General features: G+C 39.0%; 1 long non-coding RNA gene across 2 annotated transcripts; it reads left to right on the plus strand.

Annotated features, from left to right (window-relative positions):
* Positions 1-464: 464 nt before the first annotated feature.
* LOC110559433 (uncharacterized) lies at positions 465-9,079 on the plus strand. 2 transcript variants are annotated; one of them, XR_002477065.2, is made up of 4 exons: positions 465-634; positions 4,483-4,574; positions 4,684-4,858; positions 4,976-9,079. It is a non-coding gene; the product is annotated as an uncharacterized LOC110559433 (long non-coding RNA). The 2 variants fall into 2 exon arrangements; XR_002477064.2 differs by lacking the exon at positions 465-634 and adding an exon at positions 1,544-1,686.
* The last annotated feature ends 14,385 nt before the right edge of the window (positions 9,080-23,464 follow it).

The following is a 23,464-nucleotide window of genomic DNA, read 5'->3' on the forward strand; positions in this document are numbered from 1 at the left end:
CGGGGGTGTGGTTTTGCTAGCTGCAAATAGTTTCTGGGAGTGTGGAATTCTGGGAACTTTTCAGAGGCTATACAAACGCTAGGGCCCCAAGAGTCAGGATTCCTGTGTTGCAGTTTGTCAAGTACTCATGTGCAAAGAAACCAGAAGAAATTAGATATCCTGATGGCAAAGATAAAACTTGCTCCAAGGAACTCAGCTCCCGCAATCAGCAGGCAAGAGTCTAATGTTAACTTAGAACCCTTTTCCCTCTATCCTTTTTCTCTCTCACCCCTGGTGTTAGAGGGTGAAGAAGGGTGGAAGAGAGAAAAAGGAACCCACAAATTGCAAACGTCGGCTACAATTCTTTTAACTAAATTCTGTGTGTTTTCTTTCTGAATCAACAAGGAATTCAAGTCTTTTTATTCAGAAAATGTTTCTTAGAATACTTTTATTCATTTTAAAATAAATTTATCCTATTCCTTTCATAAATATTATCTTTCTGGAACTTCTCTTAATTGGAATTGTTTCTCAAATAACTACATTTTTCTCCCTTGAGCTCATTCTTTAGTCTATCCATAGTGGGCTGGTGCCTGGAGCATCAATCAGCAATCAAGAAAATGCCACACAGATATGCCCATATGCCAATCCGCTGGAGGTAATTACTCAGTTGAGGTTCCTTCTTCCCGAGTACTAACCAGCACTTAGAACTCCAGTTTACCTGAGTATAAGAAACAAATTTATGTCATTTCAAGTCACCAAATTTGTGACAATCTACATGATCAATAGAAAACTAACATGTTTTACTACCACAACTTTAATTTAAAGCATTTTTATTTCTAAATATGGTCTTTTTATGGCATTCTATATTTACACCATGAGATAATTTATTTTGTTTTTGATGACATCAGATGTGAGTGTGGTGTTTTGGGTACCTGTATCAGTTTTGGTTTTTTGTTTTGTTTTGTTTTTTGTAGTTGTTTTGTTTTTCTGAAATATTTTCAGGTCTTTATCCTTCTTACTTTAGTCTATTAGAAAATTTTCACAAAAGCCAAATGTCTTTGACTGTACTTTTGCTTTTTACGTTTGTTTCTGTTATTGAAAATAGATTATTTTCACATAATATAACCTGACTGTAAATTCCTCTCCCTTTAGTCTGTCTAGTTTTCCACAATGTCTCCTCCCATCTTGATCCATCCCCTTCTGTCTTCCATTAAAAAAACAAACAGGTTTCTAAGGGATAATAATTATAATATGATTATATTATATTAATGGTAAAACAAAAACAAGCACTTCAGAATTGGACAAATGGATAAGAGTTCAAGGGTAGACACAGAATCAGAGACCCATGTGTTCACACATTCAGGAATCCCATAAAACCACTAGGCTGGAAGCCATAATATACACAGAGGACCTGTGCAGACCTCTGCAGCCCTGTGCTTGCTGCCTCCCTCTCTGTGAGCTCCTGAGCTCTCTGAGCATGTTGATTTAGAGGTCCTTGTTTTATGGGTGTTCTTTATCATCTCTAACTCTTCAATCATTCTGCCTCCTTTTCCACAGGGTCCTCAGGGGAGGAATTTGATGGAGACACGTCCCTTTTAGGGCTGAGTGTTCCAAAGCGTCTCAGTCTCTGTATTATGTCTGGATGCAGTCTCTGTGTGTGTTCCTATCTGCTGCATGAGGAAGCTGCTCTGACGCTGGCTGAACAAGGTGCTGAGCTATGAGCATGAGCTGTCCCTCGTTTTGTTGAGCTTAGGTATTCTAATGGGTGCAAAATGATTTAGCAAAATAGTTTTGATTTTCATTTCCCTGATAGCTAAGGATGTTGAACATTTCCTTATCTGTTTCTTAGCCATTTGAGTTTCCTATACTGATAATTCTATTTAGAATTGTACCCATTTTTAATTGGGTTCTTTGTTTCCTTGATACCTAGTTTTGTGAGTTATTTATATATTTTGAGTATTGGTCCTCTACTAAACGTGTAGTTATTAAAAATCTCCCATTCTCTAGGCTGCCACTTTATCCATGTGATCTGTCCTTTCAGTGCAGCAGCTTCTAGGTTTCATGAGGCCCCATTTAGTAATTGTTGAGCTAGTGCCTGTGCTAATGGTGTTCTGTTCAGGAAGTATTTTCCTGTGTCAGCAAGGTCTCTTCTGTCAGATTCAGTGGGCTTTGTATTGAGATCTTTGATCTATTTGAAGGTAAGTTTTGTGTAGGGTAATATGTATGGATCTATATGGATTCTTCTGCATACAGCCAACCAGTTTGACCACCATCATTTGTTGAAGATGCTGTCTTTTTCCAGTGTATATTTCTGGCTTCTTCATAAAAGCATCATGTTTCCATAGGTGTGCTGATTTATGTCTGGGTCTGCAATTCAATTTCGTTGTTCAATATATCTGTTTTTGTTCCAATACCACATTTGTTTTATTACTATATCTCTGTAATGCAACTTAAAATCAGGAGTAGTGATACTTTAAATAGATACCTTCTTATTCAAGATTGTTTTGGTTATCCTGGGTTTGTTTTTGTTGTTTGGTTGGGTTTTTTTTTGGGGGGGGGGGTTATTATTTTCCATATGAATCTGAAAATTGCCCTTTCAATGTCTGTGAAAATTTGTGTTGGAATTTTGATGGTTATTGTATTGAATCTGTATATTGCTTTTGGAAGGATAGCCATTTTTACTATTCTAATCCTCCCAATCCGTGAGCATTAGAGATATTCTCATTTTCTGGTATCTTCTTCAGTTACTTTCTTTGACATCTTGAGGTTTTGTTATAAAAACCTTGCACTTGCTTGGTGAGAGTTACCTCAAGATATTTCAGAGTATTTGAGGCTACTGTGAAAGAAGTTGCTACTTTTATTTCTTTGGCAGTCCATTTCTCATTTGTGTATAAAAGAGCTGCTGGTTTTGTGAGTTAATCATGTATCTGGCTACTTTGCTGAAAGTGTTTATCGACCATAGGAGTTTCCAGGTGGCATTTTTAGGGATATATCTGTATCATATCACCTGAAAATGAAAATATCTTGACTTCTTCTTTCTGATTTGTATCCCTTTGATCTCTTTCAGTTGTTTTATTTCACAGCTAAGACTTAAAGTACTGTATTGAACAGGTATGCAGACAGTGAACAGCCGTCTTATTCCTGATTTTAATGGAATTTCTTTGGGTTTCTCCCCACTTAAGTTGATGTTAAAAATTGCAATGTACTTTTCTTGGTTGTTTTTTTTTTTTTTTTTTCCTTTGCTGAGTATGTCCCTCACTATCTCTTTAGATTAGTTTTGGTTTGAATTCTATTTTGTTAGATTTTAAAATTACTGTACTTGCTTGCTTCCTGGGCTCATTTTCTCAGAGTATCGTTCTCCATCCTATTTTGCTAGTATGATGTCTATACTTAATATTAATTTGTGTGTCTTTGATGCAGCAGAAGGACAGATCCTGGTTTCTAATCCCCTCTTTTAGTTTTCGTCTTTTTACTGGGAATGGAGACCATTGATATTGGGAGATATCAATGAGTGTGTTTGTTGAGTCCTTACGTTCTGTTTGGGTGGTGGTGGTGCCCTTTCTCTTCTGTCCCTGAGTCCTGCCACATCCAGGTGTTCCTTCAGACTCTGCATCTAGGACATCTCCAAAAACAGCTAACCTCTCATGGTCCCACAACCTAAAGAGCAAGTGAAATAGCCTGCCATTCCCAGACTAGGCCAACATTACAGCTTTTTGGAACCCCTCCATAAAAATTCCCCAAATGTCAGCAGGAAATAGTCATAGACAATTCTATCACCCTTTTTTCATTTATTATCAATAGAAGGCTGGAATGTTAGGATTCAGACCTAGGACACACAACTGAGGTGTCTATTTCACCAAAGCAGACCTGGCTTCCAGGTTCTCCCAGCATTCCTCAGGCCCTACTTGTTACAGGGTGTGGCTGGCATAGCTTGCCCTCTGCCCTAAACTTTACAACCCAGAGTCAGGGTTTCCTCTCCCTTAGAAGCTCTTCACTATATAATCCAGACATTTGGGTTCCCTCTCCCCCCCTCTTTCACTGCATTTCCTCTCTCCTCTTTCTCTGCCTGCATGCTTTCTCTGCCCAGCTTTTCTGTCTCTCTCTGCATGGTGACTTCACTGACACCCTACTGTGAGGTCTGCAAACGCACCTGAGAGCTACCCCCAACAAACCATCCTATACACTATATTTTTAAAAATTTTTCACTCATCCTAATTTATTTTACTTAATTTTAGTCATGTCTAAGAAGATAATAATTCCAAGGCTAACTTGCCTATATAAATGATCTTATTGTCTATTTGCTAATTTTTCAAAACAATCTTTGTTTTTCAAAAGACCAATAATTTTTACAAATGTGTTAAATTATTAGCACTTAATATATAACATATTGCATAAGGCATTGTTTACAGATTTAGAAAATGTGGCAACTGAGTAAATTATACAGCGATAAGCTAATATGTGTTGAGTACAAACATGCACAGGTGCCATTTCTGTTTTATACAGGATCCAACTGAAGGTTTTAAAGCTTCGGACATATCTGACTGCACCACTTACTTCTGTACCCAGGACCTCTTTTATTGTTTGTGATTGAGAAGGTGAGTTTGATTATCTAGAATAACTATAGTATAGAATCAGAATAAAATAGAAAAGTTCATTCAACCAAATAAAGTATATAAAACTATTTAGCTCCTTTCATGCCCACAGACTAATTGGATGGAGCCATTTCATCGACTGAGGTCCCTGACTATGTCAGACTGACAACCAAGGATGACCATCATACACGAGCAGCATGGAAAGTGGGAATGATCATCTCCCAGGACCCTCACTGTCTCAGTGTGCCCTGGAATCATCTCTCTTTTGGCTTATCCTTTCACAAAAGGTATCTTCTGCTGGAATGAGAAACTCTGAGAGCTAAAAGTGTTTCTTTTGTACCTTGGGTTTTTCATTACTAAAATGGAAAAAATAAGACACTGTTTCTTTTTCTCTTATCTTTCAGAATCAATATGAAGCATCAATAATGAAGGCATAAAAAAATCAAAAGCAGCTTTAGATCAAAAATTTGACATTATTCACCAAAAAGAATTGCTCCTAGGGTGGAGTGCATCATGGGTAGGGCCTGGCCCAAAGAGGGGAACCAGCAGACCTCTTTGCTGCTGAAAGAGCCTCACTCTGCATTTTCCTGTGCACTGCAGGATTCACCTGCTTCAGTCTTCTCTCAGCCTCTGTTATTATCAATGTTTAATTTTAACGGATGAAGGGAGGATTTTGGTGTGGGTGGCTTGCTTCTTTTTGTTGTTGTTAAATGTAGCAACAAACAATCAAATCAGAGGAAGAAGAATACAAAGAAAATGGGTCGTGAATACAGAAAAAGGTCAGGGCTCTAGTATTTAGTGCCGTGTCTGGGGAACCATTAACTATGTGGTGATTGGCAGTTTTAACAGTACCTTCTGCTCTCTTTTGCCAGCAACTATGCAATTATTCCAGGTGTTGTAGTGGAATGACTCTACCAAGTTTTATAGGATTAATCAGCATGTGAATGTTGGCAGGCTTCAGGCTCGAATCCCAGCTTCAGGTGCTGAGCTCAGGACGGAGGAAGACAAACACTCCTCGGGTTTGTTTTTAAAAGGGATTTATAAATTGGCCGTACTGCCTCCACCCACAGATCCAGTTTACTTCATGACATTTTGCTCAGAACAGTCTCTCTTTTGAGATTACACACACACACACACACACACACACACACACACACAAATCATCTTTGTGCTAAGTGGTAAGATTGGCCCTAAGTATACCACACACGTGTATCACAACTGCATAGTTCCTCTTCGAACTTTGAGATGTTTAAGTTTTTTTATCTGTTGTTTATAACTCCATCATGTGCCTTAATAGTGAGTGGAAAAAAGGCAAACAAGGTCTCCATTTCCTCCATCTGTCAGCTCTTCCTTTGGGGGAGTCAAAGGAAGATTTAAGAAGGATTTGGAACACTGTGTGAGGCTTATTGTCTATTATGTAACTGTTTGGAATAAGTTCTTCTACTCATGGGCTTCCAGGGGCTCCTAATTGCCTAGAGCAGTAGCATTGGATTATTTCTTCTTGCCAAAAGCCACTTAGTCTCTGCCTGAGTAACAGTGCCCTACAGCAGAACCACACAGTGTATCTTGGCCATGGCAGGAGGGAGCAGAACAGGGTCATGGGGCCCTTCTAACACTTGGCACCCTTTCTCACCTCTGGCTTCAGCTAAGAAGAGCTAGTCCTGAGCACATAGCTCAAACATATGCTTCCTGTTCAAGGATGCTGAGCCCTGCTTTAACCTATTTGTTTGATTATCCTTCAACCCTATAACAAAATAAATTGAAAAAAAAAAAACACACTTATCACCATATATTTATATATTTATTGCTACACCTATTATTTATCTTTTGACTTCCTTTCCAAGTGGAGGACAAGTTTGGCCTCTCCTGTTTAGGTTCCTTTGCTTTTCACCAACAACCCATTCCTTGTTTGAACTACTTCTTCTGTTGGTCTATCAACATGGGCAGATTTGAAACTCATCAGAAATGAACGTTACAGGCTCTTAAATGCTAGATCATGGGGGCCTTCATTACCCTATATGGGGGCCTTAGTACTACCACCATATTTATGTGAAAATCCTTTTGAAATATCTGATTTTTGTTTTGTTTTCCTCAATGTTTTTAATCCAATAGTAATTGAAGGGCCAGTAATTAATAAGGAAAGTTTCCAATCTTGAAAGGGTTAGGCTAACTTTGTAACCTATATGTCTTTTAAAGCCTATAGTTTTGAGTTTTAGGTCCAGGTTAAGCTAAAGCCTCTTAGTACCTTTCCAGAGAATGGAGGAATGTGACCCTATCTGTGAGGACAGATATAAAAAAAGGCAAGCAAGCAATGACCTTCACTCAGCAAAAGAAGAACCAGACCCTTGTCTTTGAGATAGCGTTTCTTAGCAACGAACCTAGATTTCTTCTGAGTAGCTTTTGACCTCCAGCCAAAAGTCTGTAGTCCCTAATCTTCAAGGATGAGCTAACCACCCCCACCTTCAATTGCAGCTGCATCCACACTTGGCAGGACTGGCCAAGCTTGAGCACCTAAGACTAACCAATTATCTTACTTTATAGCTTCCTCATCCAATCCTAAATTGGCAAGACTGCAACTTCAAATCTCCTGCAATTTTTCTTTTAAAAACCTAAAGGCCTTTGTCTCCTGGTGCCACTCTTTGCTGACCGGCAGGGGTGACCCCATTGTGCAATGGTTAATAAACCTCTTGCTTTTGCAACGAGTCTTGGTCTGGGGGAGTTTCTGGGAAGGGTGCGATCTTGAACTCCTGAGCTGTGAGACCCCAGGTCTTACAATCTGAAGTGGAATTAAAAGTGAGTTTAGATATCACTGAATTCCTTACTCTGTGGGAATAAAGAACCAATACTTTTCTGTTTAAAAATACAAGGAAGCATAAGTGTCCTGAATTTAGCAACATTTTTATGTGTTCTGGGACCTAAGAGCACTGTAAGAGGAAAAAACCCCATGGTGACATATGTCTTCCTACAGAAATGTAATATCTTTTAGAACTCATGTAAGTGATGATGACAAAAAGCAAAAATACTAATGTCAAAAAAGAAGAGAAAGTAAGGCCAGAAAGTGAGACTAGCAGAACAGGCATTAAAATCTTATCAAAATATGGGTTCTAGTTTCTGTTTTTCTCTTGCTCTTGAAGTCTTTGTAGACTTTATAAACACAAATAAAACATGTGTGCATGCCATTATCTTTATAGTGCAACTGGCACTGGGACCGGCAACCCAGTGGCTGGCTGTGCTGCTCTTTCCACGATGGCTCCATGGTTCTTAAAGGAAGCTTGAGTGACCTCAGCAGCAGGATTTGGTGCTCGGCAGTAGCACTGCAGTTCCTTGAGAGTGGACCAGGATCTTCAGGAAGCCACTAGTACCATAGATTTTGTTCGCTTCTTGACCCCATCACCAATGTTGGGCACCAATTTCTGGCCCTTGAATTTTTTCCATACTCTGTGGGCAATCCCTCTGGGTTTTTACCAGTTTGCACTTTCTTTTGACATAGGAATCTGGTGCTGGAACTTGTTGGCCTTCTTTTCCAGGATCTTGGGCTTCACACTAGGTCTGAGCGCAGTAATGATGCCTAGCAGGATTTGGTAGCTACCTGGCAGGGAACACCAAAGAAGAAGCAGATCTTCATTTTCTAGTCTCTACTGAAAACCCAGATCTGATTTAGAAAAGAAAAAAAGTATGAACTGTATCCTGAAACACTGATGGCATAAGTTCAGACATAGCTTGAACTGGGCAATGGCAGAGCAGTGGGAAGAAGGAGGGATGGGAGCATAGCTTCAGAGCAGACACAGCAAGTCTTCGCCATGCTTGAGCTAGGGCTGAAGGAGAAAATGCCCCAAAGTGCAAGCGCTTTTCCTACTTGCACTTGAAGGTATTTCATCCATACACAGGGAGAAAGACAGTGACTTGTGCACACATGTGTAAGACATCTACCTGCAGGTATCAAACATTACGATGACTCACAACTCTGTAGATAATGAGTGACTCTTGTAGCCACAGTTTAATAGGTTAGAAAAATTATACTCCTACCATCTGTCTGGAAAAGAGGGGATTTGGAAATCTAGGTGATAACATCAAACTGATAGGACGTCATGCTTGTCAAGATGTCATTAAGCTAGACATGCTATAAACATGTAAGGTGTTAATATTATCACACTACAAAGTAAATTAGCTGCGAAAACATGCAGTAACTGACAGCTGTTTTTCACTTTACAGAGTAATGTTACATATCTCCTGCCGGCAAGAAGAACCATTTCCTAAGGAGCTTTGGATGACTAAGGAGCCGTGGCAATTTGTTGTGTTTACCTCTGTGTCATATCTCCAGACTGCTTTGTCATTGACACCTCAAGAACAAAGGGCCTAGTCAAAGGCTTCTTCAATCATTGGCCAGTTCTCAGCACCCTTAGTGGTCCTACAAATGCATGATTCCATGCTTGCTTACACAGTCAATGTCTTAAAACTGTACATAAAAACATTATTAAATGCCAATTAAAGCAGTGAAGTTGTTTATACTCCTAGAGTGTCCATTTGTGTGTGTGTTCTCTGAGCTTTAGATGTGCTGACAAATGATAGAATTTAAATTATCTAAATGCACTTATATACAAATTTAAAACCACTTGGAATAATTACACTGTAACATCCAATATCAGCCGTATTTTAAAAGTATTGACTATATACATTTGAGAAACCACAATGAGTTTTACGTCAGCAAAACTTCTTGCTTCATTAGCATAGCACTCATGTGTCTTTAACAGCAACTAGTCTAGGCATGGCAGCAAAGCCAGAACTGGATCCTGTTTGAATAGATATCAAAATCCCAGAAGACATCAGAAAAATCAGAAAAAGCCCTTCTAATTTCCTTAGTAATTAAATTATTCATTTCCTGCCCTTGAGGCTTGTCTATCTTGGACTGCAAAGTCCCCATTAATTCTTGGAAAGTAATTCCCAGTTAATTGGTTAACTAAATGTAGCCCACAGGTATAGTCTCTCATTAACAAACACGAGGAACAAAGATTGGGCATAGCAGAGAGTCCTAAATACAGTATTTTGTTAATCTTTCACCAGAAATAGTACTCAAGGCACATTTTTTTTCTGGTCTCCTAAGTCTAATGGCCATTACAAAAGCGCTCGTGGTACCCTTTCTGTACCCTAGAGGAGGAAGGCGAGAAGTGAGTGTGGCCATCAGGATTCACATCACACCACGGAGAGCAGAGACTAGGCCGACCTTGCCTTGCCTTTTCCTCTAGGACCTTATGCCCCTTCCCCTGCCCATAACTCAGCCAGTTTTCCATAAGGAAATATAAGGTTTTACTTACTTGCTTAGAAAAGTATACAAAACATAGTAACACCACCAACTCCACAATAAAAGAAACTAATGTTCATTGTTCACTGTTATCTATTAACATCAAGGAACTCAACTCTGCAATAAAAAGACACAGACTAACAGAACGGTTGCAGAAACAGGATCCAACATTCTGCTGCTTCCAAGAAATACACCTCTGCAAAAAAGATAAACACTACCTCAGAGTAAAGGGCTAGAAAAAATGTTTTTCAAGCAAACAGAACAAGAAAACAAGCTGGAGTAGCTATCCTAACATCTAATAAAATAGACTTTCAACCAAAATTAATCAAAAAAAGATGAGATGGGGCACTTCATTCTCATCAAAGGAAAAATCTGCCAGGAGGGCATCACAGTCCTGAACATCTTTGCCCCAACTACAAGAGCACCTGCATTTGTAAATGAAACATTATTAAAAGTCAAATCACACATCGATCCCAACACCTTAATGGTGGGAGACTTCAACACTCCACTCTCACCAAGGACAGATCATCAAGACAGAAGCTAAATAGGGAAATAATGGCACTTACAGAAGTCTTAAATCAAATGTACCTAATAGATGTCTACAGAATTTTTCACCCGAACTCAAAAAATATACCTACTTTTCAGCACCCACGGAATCTTCTCCAAAACTGACAATATAGTCAAACATAAAGTAAGCCTAAACATATACAAGAAGGTTGAAATAATCTTTTGTATCCTATCAGACCACCATGGCTTAAAACTAGACCTCAACAACAACAAAAATAACAATAAACCTACACATGCATAGAAACTAAACAACTCAATGACAGCTGGATCAGGGAAGAAATGAAAAAAAGAAATTAGAGACTTCCTAAAATTCAATGACAATGAAGGCATAACTTACCCAAACTTAGAGGACACAATGAAAACAGTGCTAAGAGGAAAGTTGATAGCATTAAGTGCCTTCAGAAAGAAGTTCGAGACATCTCATAGAAGCAATTTGATAGCACACCCAAAAGCCCTGGGGGGCAGGAGGGAAAGAGGCAGACACACTCAAGAGGAGTAGATGATTGCAAATAATCAAATTCAGGGCTGAAATCAATCAATAAAAAAATAAAAACAATTCAAACAATTAAATAAATAACAAATAAAAAATTTCAAAGAATCAATGAAACCAAGAGCTGGTTCTTTAAGAAAATCAACAAAATGGACAAACCATTAGCCAGACTAAATAAAAGGCACAGAGAAACTATTCAAATCAGCAAAATCAGAACTGAAAAGGGTGACATAACAACAGACACTGAGGAAATCCAAACAATCACTAGATCTTACTACAAAAGGCTATATGCCACAAAATTTGAAAACCTAAATGAAATGGACAATTTTCTTGATAGATTCCATTTACCAAAATTAAATAAAGATCAGGTAAAAAGATTGAATAGTCTTATATCCTCCAAGGAAATAAAAGCAGTCATCAAAAGTCTCACTTCCAAAAAAAGCCCAGGTCCAGATGGTTTCAACACAGAATTCTACCAGACCTTCAAAGAAGTGCTAACTCCAATTCTCTTCAAACTATTTCACAAAAAATAGAAAAAGAAAGAACGCTACCAAATTCATTCTATGAAGCCACAGTCACCTTGATGCCTAAACAGCACAAAGACCCAACCAAAAAAGAGAACTTCAGACCTATCTCTCTTATGAACATTGATGCAAAAATACGCAATAAAATACTGGCAAACCAAATCCAAGAACACATAAAAGATATCATCCATCATGACCAAGTAGGCTTCATCCCAGGCATGCAGGGGTGGTTCAATATATGGAAATCCATCAATGTAATCCATTATATAAACAAACAGAAGGAGAAAAACCACATGATCATCTCTTTAGATGCTGAAAAAAGCATTTGACAAAATCCAACACCCATGCATGTTTAAAGTCTTGGAGAGATCAAGGATACAAGGCACATATCTAAGTATAGTAAAGGCGATATACAACAAGCCTATAGTCAAGATCAAACTAAATGGAGAGAAACTTAAATCAATCACACTGGAATCAGGGACAAGGCAAGGCTGCCCACTTTCTCCATATCTCTTCAACATAGTTCTTCAACATAGTCCTAGTTAGAGCAATAAAGCAACTAAAGGAGATCAAGTGAATACAAATTTGAAAGGAAGAAGTCAAAGTATCACTATACGCAGATGATATGATAGTATACATGAGCGACCCCAAAAATTCTACCAGAGAACTCCTTCAGCTGATGAACACCTTTAGCAAAGTGGTTGGATACAAAAGTAACTCAAAAAATCAGTAGCCCTCCTATATACAAAAGACAAAAGGGCCGAGAAAGGAATTAGGGAAACAACACCCTTTACAATAGCCACAAATAACATGAAGTACCTTGGTGGGAATAACATAATAACCACAAATAACATAAAGTACTCTAACCAAGCATGTGAAAGACCTGTATGAAAAAAAAAAAAAACTTAAAGTCTCCTAAGAAAGAAATTGCAGAAGATATCAGAAGATGGAAAGATCGCCCATGCTCATGGAATCGGTAGGATTAGTGAAAACGGCCAATCTACCAAAAGCAATCTACAGGTTCAATGCAATTCCCATAAAAAATACCAACACAGTTTTTTACACAACTTGAAAGAACACTTCTCAGTTTCATATGAAAAAACAAACAAACAAAAAAAAAACAGAATTGCTAAGACACTCCTGTACAATAACAGATCATCTGGAGGTATCTCCATCCACCATCTCACGCTGTACTATAGAGCAACAGTAATAAAAACTGCATGGTACTGGCAAAGAAACAAAATGGTGGATCAACGGAATCAAATAGAAGACCCAGAAATAAACCCACACACCTATGGATATTGGTTTTTGACAAAGCCAAAACCACACAATGGAAAAAAGACAGCATCTTCAACAAATGGTGCTGGTCTATATGTAAAAAAATGCAAATAAACCCATATTTATCATTCTGCATAAAACTAAAGTCTAAGTGGATCAAAGACCTCAACATAAAACCAGAAACAATAAATCTGTTAGAAGAAAAAGTTTGTAAGAGCCTTGAACTCATTGACACAGGAGACAACTTCCTGAACAGAACACCAACAGCACAGGCTCTAAGAGCAACAATCAATAAATGGGACCTCATGAAACTGAAAAGCTTCTTTAAGCAAAGGAGATTGCCAACAGAACAAAACAACAGCCTACAGATTGGGAAAGGATCTTCAACAACCCTATATCTGACAGGGAGCTAAAATCCAGGATATATAAAGAACTTAAGAAGTTAAATATCACAAACCTAGTAATCTAATTAAAAAATGGGGAACAGAGCTAAGCACAGAATTCTCTGCAGAGGAATAGTGAATGGCAGGAACAGTTAAAGAAATGCTCAAACGTCCTTAGTCATCAGGGAGATGCAAATCAAAACAACCCTCAGATTTCACCTTACACCCATCTGAATGGCTAAGCTCAAAAACTCAAGTGACAATACATGCTGGAGAATATGTGGAGAAAGGGGAACGCTCCTCCACTGCTGGTGGAAATTTAAACCTGTACAACCTATTTGGAAATCAATCTGGTGCTTTCTCAGACAATTAGGAAGAGTGTTACCTCAACATCCAGCTATACCACTCCTAGGCATTTATCCAAAATCTGCTCAACTATACAACAGGACATTTGCTCAATCATGTTCATAGCAGCTTTATTTGTAACAGCCAGAAGCTGGAAACAACCTATATACCGCTCAATGGAGGAATGGATATACAAATTGTGGTACATTTACACAATTGAATACTACTGAAAAACAAGGAAATCATGAAATTTGCAGGCAAATGTTCAGAACTAGAAAAGATCATCTTGAGTGAGGTAACCCAGAAGCAGAAAGACACATGATATACACTCACTCATAAGTGGATATTAGCCATATAATATAGGATAAACATACTAAAATCTGTACACCTAAAGAAGCTGAACTACCAAGAAGACCCTAGGGAAGATCCTCAATCCTCATTCAGAAGGACAAACGCAATAGACATCAGAAGCAGGAGAAAACAGGAAACAAGACAGGAGCCCATCACAGAAGGCCTCTGAAAGCCTCTACTGATCAAGGTATTGAAGCAGATGCTGAGACTCATAGCCACACTTTGGGCAAAGTGTAGGGAATCTTATGAAAGAAGGTGGAGATAGAAAGACCTGGAGGGGCAGGAGCTCTGAAAGGAGAACAACAAAGCACCCCCCCCCCAAAAAAAAAAAAAAAAAAAAAAACAGGAGCTCTGTGGGCCCTGCAGAGGCTGATACTCCAACTAAGGACAATGCATGGAGAGGACCTAAAAACCCACCTCAGATGTAGCCCATAGACTCAGCATCCAAGTGGTGTGCCTAGTAAAAGGAGCGGAACTATCTCTAGCATAAACTCGGTGACAGGGTCGCTGATCACCGGCTCACAAGGGAGGATGCAGCTTTGCCAGGCCACAGAGGAAGACAATGTAGCCAGTCCTGATGAAACCTGATAGGCTAGGGTCAGGTAGAAGGGGAAGAGGACCTCCCCTAACAGTGGACTGGGGAAGGGGCACAAGATGCAGAGAGGGTAGGATTGGGAGGAGATGAGAGAGGGGGCCAGAAGTGAGACTCAAATTGAATAAATTGTAATAAATGATAATAATAAAAAAAGGAAAAGGAAAAAAGTTCTTTCCTCTCCAGCTGTGTTCCCAGGCACAATATCTTATACAAGAGTGTGCTTTAAAAAGTGAATCTGAGATGGTGTAAAAAGCAAGGAGGCTAATAACCCTGCCAGAGAAGCCTGAGGCCAGGTTGAGACTGGTTATGCATTTCCTACTCTTACTGCTCTGTCCTCTTATGCCCTTTATACTTCTAAGGTTCTATGATATTTTTCACATCAGTAAAGGTGATGTGCCTGTACTGTATATCAACTTGTATATCAGAAGATTATTGTGCAAATCCGTTCTACAAAATTCTTCAAGCAAAAACTAGCTATTTTTTTTCCATGAAGCTCCAGCACGTTGATATACTTTGCATATGAAAAGAATACCATAACAATGGAAGTTTTGGAAAAGTGAAATAAAGCAAAATAAGTAAGCCAACCGTAAATGGGACCCTGAATCGACACATCCTGTACCCAAGGCTCAGGGCACATTGCAGAAGAAGAACAGAGAGCAGATAAGATCCAGGCGATAGGGAGCTGTGCTGTGAGTTGGTGGATGTGACGTGGCTGCCACAGGTCACACGAACTCACGGAGGCTGGGTTTAGCAGCACAGGATCAGGCAGTCAGCACTCCAGGATGGGGGTGGGGTCTCATAAGGCCTCGTTCCTCAGAAAGGAGTCACTGGTCGTTGATGCCTGCTGAAGGATGGAGAGTCACTTTTCCTTCAGTGGCAGCCATTGCTGAGTTGCCCATTCCCTAGTAAATGACCCTACAGCACTATACAGGCAGCAGCAACTTGTTTCAGTATATTGTAAAATAATAATAATAATAATAATAATAATAATAATAATAATAATAATAGAGGGTTGAAGCTGGAAAGAAGGTATTTTGGGGAGGGGATCAAGAGGGTTGGAGGGGAAAGAATGGGATAGGAATTAAATATTGCATCTACAAAATTTTCAAAGAATTAATAAATTTTAAGACAGGGAAAAAGAAGAGAGAGAGAAAATGGTTTCAGAACATAGAGCTTTTAGTGTTTTTGGTGCAATATAAATCACTAAGAAGAGAATGTAAACTATGACATCCCCAGCACCTTGGTGCTACGCCATGCAGGGACCAGCACTGGGGCTGTGAAATGCAGTCATGGGTTCAGGAATGCCTGCCTGCACACTAGGAGAGCCTATAAAGCCATAAATCAGTTTCAATGTGTGCCAGAGCTTTGAGCTGCAGAAATTCTATTAGCCTGGAGGAATTTTCCAGTCTCCTTAGATAATGGAATGTTTTAGCATTAAAACATTTATTGTGAATTAATGATAAGCCTTAACTGCTTGAATAGCATGAGTGTTCAGACATGGAAAAAAAATAAAATGGTTTCTTGGTGAACAGAACATTCAGGCCTCTCTGCTTCACACGGACAAAGTTAGTGTCCAGAGTTCACAGCCTTCCCACTACAGATGGAAAGGAGAACAGCTTGACAATGTGCCTCACGTCATCTCTGCAAAGGTGAGTGTGACGCAGGAGGAGAGGCTGGACACCACAGGTGGCAGGTACTCAACCCTGATCCCAGAGTTCTCAGATTTTATCTGAGAGTGGAAAATTTCACATTTCAAAATTTCTGTCTTTTCCAGTTTTTTATTCTTACTTTTCCAGAACAAATCATGTTTTTGTAAAAGAAAAATATATATCAAGTATTAATACGACCTTTTCTTTCCCTTCCAATATGTTGACACTACCTAATGAGTTTTGACATTTTTAAGAAAGAAAAATAGAATAAAAGAGGCTCCTTTTGTGGAGTCTAAGGCAGCTGGGAAGTATGTATGGTTCTGTAAAGGACTTTTCATCATCGAATTATTAAAGACAGTGGTGGCGACAAGATGAGAGGAATATGCCTCAAACTTTCAAGCCACAATATCCTGAAATGATGCATCAAAAGCTGTTGGAGACAAAAGTTTGGATTTAGAGTGCTGTGTGGATACCTGTTTTTCTCAGCAAAACAATTCAGCCATTGTAATTATTTTTAACAGAATTGGGCTTCACACTGAGGGATAATGAGCTGGAAAATGTATTTGTTTTAGATAAAGGCATTTTCACACTACAAGAACACACAAACATCTCTGAAACCCAAATGTGCCCGTCCAGCATGCCTGGTAAAAGAGCCAATTTGATGTTATTTCCAACTGTGTGGAAATAATTTGCTACAAATTCTGGCTACAATGCAAACAGGTGCTTCTTGAAAGAAACCGCATGAGTCTGGAGTTGCCAAGGACTGGGACAGCTGGGAAGCACGAAGATCTTTCTTCTGTTAAACAGCACCCCAAGCCTCCCCAGCCCGCCTCTAAGCAGTCCATCATTGTGGTCACCACCCAGTTGACTCTTCCAATGACCTTGCACATATCACAGTGTTGCATTCACAGGAGCAACACTACGAAATCACAATTTAAACTGAAACTGGGTGGGAAAACAGTTCCAAACAAGCCCCAGGGAGACAGTAAGAAAAGTCAGATGAAATGACCTTGAAACAAAATTCCAGCAACTTTGCTATTTGAGTCAAAGAGACAAAGTTGAAACTAGTAAAAAGTAGGGGGAAATATGGACAACTGAAAAAAAAAATACATAGATGCAATAGTTTGAAATAACAAAAAATGGGTGGAAAATTATCATTTTATATGTGGTTCAAAGAAAGGAATTAAAAAATTGTATCTGGATTGAAAGGCAAACTTTCAGGACTACGAAAACGTAAGCGGTGAATGTTTAAATGGGTGCTATGTGCAGCAGAGTGCTAATGAAGTACTCTTCACATCCATCGCTCTCGTGTGCGTGGGGCTAGCATGTTAGCGCTGAGGGACCTGCCCACAGTGCCTGCCTTTTGTTGTGTGGGAAGGGCTGGGGGTGCCTAGTGCATTGCTTGGTTTCAGGGAGTTTCTGAAGCCTTTGAGTTGTTCTGAGCTTAAAATGTTCCCTATAGGGTAGACTGTCTCACTTTCCCCTAGAATAATCTTTTCTTTTATCTCCTCTCTAACATTCTGTGTCTTAGTGAGTTTTCCTGCAGGATGGAACAAATAGAGTGTCTTCAGAAAGGCACCAGTGTTCCCAGAACTGATTCCTCATCAGGACTTTCTAGGAAATAATGAAAAAAATCTTAAGAATGCACTCAAAATACCCCAGACTTCCAAAGTCCACTCATCGAGGAAAAGACAGCCTTTCATAAGGCAGCTATTTGCACAGGCTGAATAATATTTTCAGCTTCATCATCACATGGCTAAGTTATGTACAACCCAAAGTGTTGAAACAAATGCAATTAAATGAGCTTTAAATGTCATGTACAGAGAGAACATTCCTTTTAATTTTATATTGTGTCATGCAAATAAAAATAACTTGGTAATATAAACCTGACTAAATTAGTTTAACATCCTGATGGCTCACACATGAAGCAAATATTTTCCTATAAAATTGAGACTGCTGCTTTCCATGGAGTTTCTTGGTTGCTTTGGATAAGGAGTATTGCAAGAACTTAGCAAAGGATAATTTGGAAACAAAAAGCATAGAATTTGGTTAATAAAGTGTTCCCAGGATCTTCCTACTGACCTGTCATTGGGGAAAGTGCATTCCTTTGGCAGGGAGAGGGAGGAGACTCAGGAAAAACTGTTGCCAACTTACCATGACCTACATATTTTAAAATATCTCAACTCTTCAAAAAGGTGGAGGCTTATTATGTGGAGAATTTTTTGTGATACTTAGCTCATATTGGTCTTGGGGAAATTGAAGTGGCAAATTCATAAGAGATGAATCTACTCTGTAGAGTTGAATGGAAAGAAATCCAAGACTATTGAAAGAAAGTCAAAAAGTGAGAGAAGGATCAAGATTCCTAGTATTGCAGATCTCTGTGCAATTAAAGGGGGCACGAGAGGAAAATGTTCAGGAGTAACTGTTGGGTTTCTAGTGCAAGCATGATTTTCCTCCTGTTGAGTGAGCCTTAAGTTCAAATATAGAACTTTGTGCCTCTAAGATACTGTGGAACACAATATCTACTGCACCTGTAGGGATATCTGCTGATCATTGTTGTGGTTCATAGGCATAACAGCCAGATGGGATTACTCATTGGTTCTCTGCCTTGACAGCTTCTGCAGCACCTTCTGGATCTATACAAGCTAGACCACAGGAGGCTTTCAGGTCAGATGCAGCTGTCCATCTCTACAGATGTTGAGGGAGAGCCTTCTACTACCGTGTTGCTAGACCAGAAGAGGTTCTAACTGCATTCTAAACCTTATCCTATGTGCACAGACAATGGTAGCTCTCATACTGTAACACAGGACTTTCTCTTTGCAACAAATGGAGATCATCATAGAAAAATGCAACTGATCAAAATGCAGAGATCAATAGATACGTCCAGCCTCAATTGATAGGTCTACAACACAGAGCTTGCACCTAAGGTACAGGGAACATTAAAGAAAAAGATGTAACCATTTTAAGAGTTGGAGGACCAGGAAGTCTGCTGTGAGACTGTGTCTCCTAGACATGATAGGGAAGGTACACCCATGACACTGCAACAATATGGCTGAATAAATAAGACCTTAACAATGACAACATCAATAGACATGCTAACATGGAAGAAGGAAATCTCATGGGTCCCACACATGTGCAAAGAACTACAGGCACTTAAGGAATGTGGAGAGAGGGAGAATTCCTCTTCCAGGAATAAGCCCCTTAATTGATAAACCAATAACAAGTGGTCTGTCCTGAAGTCACATACACAGCAACACTAAAGGAACTCAGCAGGTCTTATTCATATTTGGGGGGGGGGGTGTGGGTGTGGGTGTGGGTGTCGTGTATGGGTGTGTTCTGGCTTGAATGGGATGTCCGCCATATTCTCAGGTATTTGGAAACTTGGTCCACATTTGAGGAGGCTTAGAGGGTATGTCCTTATTTTTCTAGTGTAAGAAACACAAACCACTCAGACTCCAGTCTCAGTTGAATATGGATGGTTTGTTGGAATACCTTTTCCATGCTGATCAATCAGGGCCAGAGTAAGGATTCAGGGTTTTGATAGAAATAACCAAATGTAAAAGACATGGTGAGGGCAGTAACCATATAAAGCAATATTTTGTTTTTGGCTAATTAGATATAATATTAGGGGGCTGGAGAAATGGCTGAAAGGTTAAGAGCACTGTCTGCTCTTCCAGAGGTCATGAGTTCACTTCCCATTAACCATATGGGGACTCATAACCATCTAAAAATGAAATCTGGTGTAAAAAAAAAATAAAAAAATAAAAAAACTAATTAGTCCTAATTGAGGTAAGTAAGGCAGAGCTTAAGGTACCTAGAATACATCCAAAGTGTAGCCAGGTGTGTAGATAAGAAGGAAGGAACCATCCAGGGGTCTTTTCTAAGACTGATGTTCCAACCAAGGACCATGCATGGAGATAACCTAGAACACCTATTCTGATGTAGCCCATGGCAGCTCAGTCTCCAAGTGGGTTCCCTAGTAAGGGGAACTGGGACTGTCTCTGACATGAACTCAGTGGCTGGCTCTTTGATCCCCACCCTCTGAGGTGGGGGGCAGCCTTACCAGGCCACAGAAAAATACTATGAAAGACAGTCCTGATGAGACCTGATAGGCTAGGGTCAGATGGAAGGGGAGGAGGACCTCCCCTATCAGTGGACTGGGGGAGGGGCATGGGAAGAGATGAGGGAGGAAGGGCAGGATAGGAAGGGAATGAGGGTGGGGGCAACAGCTGGGATACGAAGTGAATACATTGTAATAAATTAAAAATATACTAAAAAAACAAACAGAAAGGTGCAACCAGAGTGTAGGCAAGTGAATAGATAACAAAGCATGAGTTGTGACACTATTGAATCAGAAGGTCAGTTATGAACAACCACTTCCAGGAGGCAGAGTTGAAAAGTTTAAACTTTTGAACTTAATTTCACCTTAGAAACAAAATGGAAGCTGAATACAAAGATGGCTGCAACGTTGTCTCAAATAGCAGGCTATGACACTTATTGGAGGGAGTGTCACTGGGGTGAGCTTTGAGGTTTAAAAGCCCTGCCCTGTCATCCCCAATTTCTTCTGTCTGCTTCCTGTTTGGGGTTTGAGATCTGAGCTCTCAGCTGCTGCTCTAGCCACCATGTCTGCCTACTGCCACATTGGTAACGAACTCTTACTCCTCTAAAACTAAATTAAACTCTTCCTTTTATTAATTGCCTTAGTCATCGTATTTTATTACAGCAATAGAAAAGTAACTCACACGCGCGCACGCGCGCGCACAGACACACACACACACACACACACACCAGTAACAAAGAAAAAAAAGCCCATAAAATTGAAAGAAAGTGAGAAAGGGAAATGGGAGGGTTTAGAGGTTAGACACATGGAAAGTAAGGGAAAGGGGGGAAATGATGTAGCCTTATTTTAAATTAAAATATTTTAATTAACTGTTAATTAACTGTTAGGTTGAGAAGAATTTAAACGCTAAGAGGTTGTGTAATCATTTTCAATAAGATGACTTTCATTATCTTGTATATCCTCTTAGTTAAATAAACACATTTTAGATAGTCTTTAGTATTTAGTTATTTTCAATAGGTTCCTTTTTATTTTTGTTAAGATAAAGTCCACAAACTTTTCCAAACACAAGAATATCTTGTTCCTTCTGAGAAGTGAAAGACCTTGTACTTCACAGTAAATATCATTTTCTTGCATTTATCGCTCAGAAAAGGCACACAGTAAACTTCACGACGTAGTCAGCAGCTAGTTTGTCCTTGGCAAACAGAAAAAGAAATACTGGAAAACATGAATTTCACAGTATTAAAGTAGATTTCATTTTTAGCAGTGAAAGTTTAGAAGAATTATTTTGTTTCTATACCATAGTTCTGATTTACTTGCATAAGCAAATGGCTATTGTTGTTTGTGTATTTTTTACATAGTATTTAAAGGGAAAGTTGACTCCAAATCCCGTAAATAGCAGTAAATTGGTTTATCACATAATCCGTTTACCAGATTTTAGGTCTACCTCACTTCCTCATTGTGTCAGACTGGAACAATGCTATGTCTATAAATAACACTCATAGATTATCATCAAAATATGACTGACAACTTCAAACAACTTCCTCCTCTTTACTCTCTTTGCTTATACCTCAACGGGACAGACGGGGTTTCAACCGCTTTCCTTGCATGCCTTATTCCTTTGCATCTAGCCTTTGAGCAGATTATGTAGTAGGCTTTATTATAATTTTTGGAGAGATAGCAATAATTTGTCTCTTAAATAACAAAATATTAATCCATGTTCCTTAAAAAGCCCCTCAAAGTCGTTTACTTGGGCTCCAGGCTCTTGCTGTATTACCTTGCTTCTTTTTCTTCTGTCTCTCATCTCCCTTCTCTACACTTTCATCCTAAGCAATTTGTCAAGGTAGTTGACTAAGCAAAGATTGATCTTCCCCTCAGGGGAATTTTGGTAGCAGCTGCTAAGATAATTGGATTTACCTTGCTGCTGTTGATTGACTGGTATTAAGACATCAGTCATAGACTTATGTTGCAGATCTTTATACAATGCCTTGATAGTAAAATTACAACAAAAATCAAAGCATTTCCTCTGCCAGAACCGATGATAGGACATTATATCACGTAGTAAGAACAGTTTATGATACTAAGTAAGAGAAATTAATCCTGTTAATCATGAACAATGCATATCATTAAAAAATAACTATTTTATAAGCTCTAGATTCTGAAAGTTGCCAATAAACTTTAGACATTATATTGCCTTTCTTGTGTAGACTGTATCTAAAGATAAATATATAAATATCTATATTTGGTGTACAGAAGCTTACTTACATTTAACAGAAATACAAAAGAGTTAAAAAGACTTTTAAAGTTATAAATCTGTAACTTCTAACAAAGTAATAAAACTACCAAAAGAAAAGTTTGATGGAAACTTAAATAGAAAGTTTAGGTTATTGCTACCACAGCCCTCTGATAGAGGTATGTGTCAATGAAAGTGGAGCCAACAGCCAGCCATTATGTGTATTTTGTCTGTGTTTGGGGAGAGAAGAAGAAAGTAGAAATTTCTGGTTTCCTTGATGGCTCAAGTTTGTCATGAGGTGTTTGCCCAGGTTGGCTTGTGAAGAATAATTTCAAATATTGTGCTCACTATTCTAAGACCCTAAATATGCTGCTTTAAATTTATTTTACTTTTTATATGACTTCCAAACTGTTATTTCCATTCAGAAAATAAATTTTGAGTCCTTACATTATGGACACTATGCTAGGCTTTGTGCCTTAAAAATGCAAAGACCCAAACTCTACCCTAAGGAGTTTATAGTCTAATGGATGAACCAAATTCCCTAACCAACTCAGAGGGGAAAAAAGTGTGCACAGTTGGATCCTACTCAGCTTGCTATGTAATTCTGGTGCCAGGATGGCAGTCTGTAGAGACAAGGAGAGAAGTAAGCAGTGAGCACCTCTCCAAACTGACAATGCAGAACAGTGGGGAAAAAAGGCATACTCAAAGGTCTGTGCTGGTTACAATACAAAGTGTATGCTGTGATAAGAGTATGATAGAACATTTGCGAAATAACTGAAAATTAAACAGAGACTAGATTATGAAGGACTTTGCATACTCTGTTAAGGGCCTTAACTTTTCTATAGTATATTTTGAATTCTTGTTGGCTTTTATCAGCCGAAGAGAGTGGTGGCTTGTGTTTTCTTTAACACAATCACTCTGGAAGTCTTGAGAATGAAAAACAAGTTGAGGCAAGGGAAGAGCTGAGTGACTGCCACATTTGTGTAATAAGTGGCAAGAATGAGGTCAAACAAGAAGGAATGAATATGAGATAAAACAAGGAGAGAACATATGTTCATGTTTGATGCACAGGTGATGAATGTGCTGATTTAATAGGTATCCGCTTAAAGTAAGTGTAGGGGA

The sequence above is a fragment of the Meriones unguiculatus genome, chromosome 7 (assembly GCF_030254825.1).
Source record: "Meriones unguiculatus strain TT.TT164.6M chromosome 7, Bangor_MerUng_6.1, whole genome shotgun sequence".
Taxonomy (NCBI): domain Eukaryota; kingdom Metazoa; phylum Chordata; class Mammalia; order Rodentia; family Muridae; genus Meriones; species Meriones unguiculatus.